This window comes from Bison bison, unplaced genomic scaffold (genome assembly GCF_000754665.1).
Source record: "Bison bison bison isolate TAMUID 2011002044 unplaced genomic scaffold, Bison_UMD1.0 scf7180017864518, whole genome shotgun sequence".
NCBI classification, from domain to species: domain Eukaryota; kingdom Metazoa; phylum Chordata; class Mammalia; order Artiodactyla; family Bovidae; genus Bison; species Bison bison.
The window spans coordinates 7,259,926-7,265,321 of NW_011495071.1; the positions used below are offsets into that span (position 1 = coordinate 7,259,926).

The 5,396-nt window shown below is 53.5% G+C and overlaps 1 protein-coding gene across 4 annotated transcripts in view; it reads right to left on the reverse strand.

Moving 5' to 3' along the window:
- Positions 1 to 3,624: 3,624 nt before the first annotated feature.
- The window catches only part of FXYD6 (FXYD domain containing ion transport regulator 6), a 35,275-nt gene continuing 33,503 nt past the window's right edge, over positions 3,625 to 5,396 (reverse strand). For all 4 annotated transcript variants that reach the window (XM_010830403.1, XM_010830402.1, XM_010830399.1 and 1 more), the window contains one exon: positions 3,625 to 4,810. The gene's annotated coding sequence lies outside the window, so the exon portion shown is untranslated. The remainder of the gene's footprint in view (positions 4,811 to 5,396) is intronic.

Below are 5,396 nucleotides of genomic sequence, written 5' to 3' on the forward strand. Positions count from 1 at the left end.
CTTCAGGACACCTGATCGCAGCCATCACCTGCTCTGCCATCACTGCCTTGGCCGGTGCCCCGCTATTGTGCAACCAGGCACGGGGCTGGGGCTGGCTCCATAAAATCAACAGCCAGTTGGCTTGATCTGGCTGATTCTGCCCCCCTGGAGTTCAACCGTGACAGCAATGAATCAGGCTAATGGTGAGAGGTGGCCGTTCTTCCTCTCTGTGGCCTGGAGACAGGTATTTCCAAGGCTCCTCCCCTGGCTCAGGCAAACACACCTGACCTACCTGTGCCTCCCACCCCCCGCCCCCAGTCTCTCTCACGCTCTCTCCAGGCCCAGGGTGAGGCAGAATAGCCAGGGACAAGGTGGGGTGAACCAGACAGAGCTGGACAGCTCTCTCACCCTCAGTCCCGCCAGCCACCCCTGCCAACCTAGGATCCCGGGCAGGGCAGAGCTCTCCGCCCCACAGGAAGAGAAGGTGCCCAGTGACCTTGGGGTGTGCTTCAGCCTGGAGACCCCCTCACCCACCCCTCTCTCCCTGCTGCTTGCTTTCTGCCTCTGACTCTCTTCCAAGAACAATTTGGCAACTTCCAATCCACAACCTGCAAAAAAAAAAAAGTGATAGGGGAGGGCCACAGCCCAGGGTTGGGGTAGGAAGCAGGCAGGTTAACCTATTTTTATGTGGTGCTAAGTAGCATAAACAGCTCATGCAAATAGACCTGAAAATTGTTGGAGTGGAATTCAGGGGGAGGTGGGGAGCAGGGGGAGTGGCTGGGAGGTGGAAGGTATAGACAACTGAGATTTCTGCCTGAGACCCTTCTGGGAAATTGCACATCATGGCAGCTTTCCTGTTCAGTCCAGCTTTCCCGTTCATTTCTTGTTATATTCAATCAAGTCACAAATATAAGCCATGTGCCCTAGAGGCTGAGTGGACAGAAGAGGTCCTCCCTGCATGGAGTATGGGTCCAGAAGGAAGACATGCCTGGACTCTGGACTCCTCTCCCCTGGCCCACGCCCTCCAGCTAGACTGGCTCATCCATCCATTGGTTGGGGCATGAGGGGGTCCTCAGTTCAGGCCTGGACACTTAGGTCATACTGGGTAGGTTGGAGCCCATCTCGCCTAGAGGATTCTACCTGCTGGTCCTTTTCCTTCACCTTGAACACTTCCAGTGACAGGGAGCTCACTCCAGTCTTGGGTCATCATAGCCTGGGAGCTAAGGACTCACTCACATGAGGCCAAGTTTTGCTTCCTGCTCATGTCCACCTGATGGCCCTGGGTCCCTTCCTCTGAAGCACAGGGTCACACTGCCTTAGACCTGCATGGACCTTGGCTTTGCCAGCAGCAGTGCAAACTCAGGCAGGTCCCACCAAGCCTCAGTTTCCTCATCTGTAAAATAGGGATGCCATCATATATAGCTGTGAGTTCTAGACAAGTTGGAACCCATTAAGACCTCAGCCCAGGGTTTGGCACATAGTAAGTGCATGGTAAATGTTAGCTGTCTTCATGCATTCATCCATTATTATTATTTTGATCATCAGTTTCTTTGTTCTTTATGTGTCTTGCTTCCAGACCACTCACTTCCCACAGGACCCTCCTCAGAAGACAGTTCAGCTAGTTGATGCCCCAAAGGGATCGTCAGGCTCCAGCTGCAGTCTCACCAGCCCAGACGATCCTCTTCCTCTGTCTGGATGCCAGCCTCCTGAAGAAGCCAAGCCATGTGTGTGCTGTGAAAAACTTTGGAGACAGCCAGCCTGCACCCAACGCCTAGCTCCTCCATCTGCCAGTCATGTGGCCCTAGACCTGTCAAAGATTTATCAGAGAGGCCGTAAAATGTGAGTATCTAGCTCAGAGATCAGGCCAAATCGCCAGGAGGAGAAATAGGTAGGTGCTCAGAGTCTGGCAGAGAAGAGAGAACCACGTTATGGTTTATGCTAGAGATGAGAACTATTATTTTCTATTGTTAACATAATTATTATGAGCAAAATCAGAACCTCCCCATTGGACTTGCTTACACTTGTTTTTATTGTTTCATGTTTTCTTTTCAATAATGAATGTGTGGAGAAAACCACCAACTTATAAAAAAATTAATCTTATTTATTTTTGTTTATGGCGGTGCTGGGGCTCTGTTGCTGCGCATGGGCTTTCTCTAGTGGCGGTGAGCAGGGGCTCCTCTCCAGCAGCGGTGTGCAGGCTTCTCGTTGCGGTGGCCTCTCTTGCTGCGGTGGTTTCTCTTGTTGCAGAGCTTGGGCTCTAGAGCATGCAGGCTTTAGCAGTTCTGGTGCACAGACTTAGTTCCCCCACAGCATGTGGAATCTTCCTGGACTAGGGATCAAACCCATGTCCCCTGCATTGACAGATGGCTTCTTAACCACTGGACCACCTGGGAAGTCCCTCACCAACTTTTGTGCATCTGGGGCCTCTAAGGATCTTCATTCGGCCTTTCTCTGCAACTGCTGCAAAGCCTACAAACTCCCTGACCCATAGTCAAGAGTTCCACGATTGGTGGTTGTGAGCTTATATATACAAAGCGTGACCAGAGCTGTTTCAGCCACCACGATCTTTGGGTTGACAGCGTTGAGTGTGATCTCAACTATAAGCCTCGGTCTTTTCAAGGACCTGGGGGACCGAGGGTACAAGCAGTGCAGAAGAGGCATCACGCATGTCCCAGGGGTGACCAGGGCGTGGCTGAACCCCACGGTCCCTCAGGACCCGTGCCTTGTGATTCTGCAGCTCCAAACAACTCATAGAATCTAGACAGACTCTGTGAAGATTTTCTGAGACTGTAAAGTGTTTCAGGCATTCTTATGTCTGAAGGAGACACAGTCCTTGCCCCCTAGGAAACAGGTCATACAAAAAAGACACAAAACAGTTGGAGGTGGGGGCCATACCTGGATGACCTCCAAGGAAGACAGCCCCATCAGGTGTGTTTGTTTGGCCAACAGTCCTTCTTTCAAAACTGAATTGGAATGCCTTTGGGAGGACACTCTAAGTGACCCCACGGCCCTGTGCCCCATCTCTTGTGTCACTGCCAAAATGGACATTATCCACCTGGTCTCTACAATACGGGTCCAAGGCATAGAGTACTAAACACGAAGATATAAAGGCAGGAGCCAGTGTGACTACGTGCACAGAAAAGAAGGGACTTATCTACCTTAAGTCTGAGAAGGCTTCACAGAGGAGGGGGTATGAGGGTTTAGAGAAAGATGAAAGGGTAAGGGCTTTGATCATAACCCAAGTAACTCACCCATACCCCTCTTTGTCAAATTCTTAGGTATTGGCTCCAAAACTGACCAGAGGGACAGGTTATACCCTTTTATTTCAGGCCAGCAAGCCCTCAGGACTCCCCTCGCTCCAGGACATGTAGGGGGCACGGGTAAGGCTGTGGGGTGGAGCCTGAACCCCGTGACCTGGGGTGGAAGCAGGAGGAGGTGGGGGTGTGGGCAAAGGAGGGCAGAGGAAGGGTGGCTGGAGAAGCGGGGAGGAGCTAAGTGGTCAAGCAGCCAAAATAAAGAGCACCCGGCTGCCCTGCGGCCGTCACTTGCTCCCTCTGACCAAGGACACCCTCCCTTCAGCCCTTCGAGCAACACAGGTCCTACAAATACGTACATTCTTGCACAAAAAGGAAAGCACCTCAGAGCCACTAGGAAACAAGTGGTATTTTATTCCTTTTTGTCCTTGTTGAGAGGAGAGATCACGACACAGAGAATGGCAGTCCTGGTCACAGCGGCACGGCTGGTCAGTTTCCACGAGAACACGAGGGGCGGGAGGGGCGGGCTCTGACTTTCCACTCTCTTCACCACCTGGGACCTCCTGCTGCTCCCCCTGCAGCAGGGCTGCCCAGAGCCCTGCCTGCTCCCTAACCTGGGGCCAGGCTAGCAGAGGGGGTGGGGGCCGGCACTGCTGCCTGGCCAGCAGGGCGCAGACAGCCAAGCAGAGGACCCCTGCTCTTTCTCCATGCTGCCCCTCCCCAGAGCATGGGCCCCAGCCAAATGCATCCACTCAGCCATGACCTGCCAGAGCCCCAGTTCAGGGATGAGAGTCTGGGTCCAGGCGAGCTGGCTATAGATGGGAATCTCTGGAGCAGGGAAGGGTGGAGAAGGGCGAATGGTTCCAGAGCCCGGGGGGTTATTGCTGAGAAGATATGCAAGGGGCACATTTCCCCGGGGGCAGGGTAAGGCGGGGCATATGGGCACCAGGGAAGGGGTTCAGCCACCCGAGGGCAAGGTGGGCTCATCAGCTCCTTGCTGGAACCTCCCACTGCCAAGAGACCTCAGCACAGATTTGGTCCAGGGACAAGTATGGAAGCAAGGTTCTTACAAAAGGAGTGAAAAGCAGCCATGCACAAGGGTCATGGAGGTGATGTAAACCTTCCCAAGCCCCAAGCCAACTGGAGATTCCCACCAGACCCCCACAGCCACCCTGAAATCGAGAGAAGGGACTGGTCTCTCAGAGAAAAAGCAGACTCCCAAGAGTGGGAGGTGATGGGGCCACGGAGACAGAGAGGCGCTGCCAGCCACATGGCTCAGCTCCGGCCCAGGAAGGTGGGTTCGGGTTCACTAAAACACAACATCATCCACGAACAAGCAACCACAAAGATCACAGTCATCAGACACACACACAGACACACACATCACAGGAGGTGGACGAGACCACAGGCTCCAGGTGGGGGAGGCGGGGTTGCATTATTAAGTTGAGGACAGGTGTCAAGGGGCTGGGGACACATAAGCTCTTGGCTTCTCCTGGGGAAAGACCTGTTGCTGAAGTGGCCGGTTTTCTTAAGCATCAGCATTTGCATCTAAAGGTTCAAGCAGCTGCCTTCAGGTTCTGGAGGTGGAAGCAGAAGAGAATTCAAATTAAAACAAACCCCTGGCTTCCTTTCAAACCTCTCCATCCACGCATCTCCCAGCCATTCCTTAGGGCAGCCCCTCTGCCCATGGGAACCCCTAAGATGAGACCCACTCCAAGTGCCTTGTTTTCAGTACACCAGAGGATGAGTCTGAGAACCAGGACCAGGAGATGAAGGTGGAGGAGGGCATGGAGCTCAGGGTGGGGGGCTCTCTCAGGGGAACGGAAGCTGGCAGATGAAGACATGGAAAGGATTGTTAAACCCGGGTTTCTTTCTCAGGACACTCTCAAGAATTGCTCACAGTCCTGAGACTCAGGAGAACACGGTTTCCAAGGAAGTTCTAGTTTAAAAAAAAAAGACAATTGTTGGCTCAAGGCTCCTCCCTGGCGCCTCCCCACACAGCTCCCCAGATTCGGAACCACGAGCTGCCGTGACGTGGACAAATCACTGAGCCACAGCTGGGACACCTGCCACCTGGATTGGATCTATAGCCACGTCAAGCTGAGGCATCCCTGACCTCCCCAGGGCCCAGCTAGAAGATGGAGGTAATGAGCCCCACTCTGC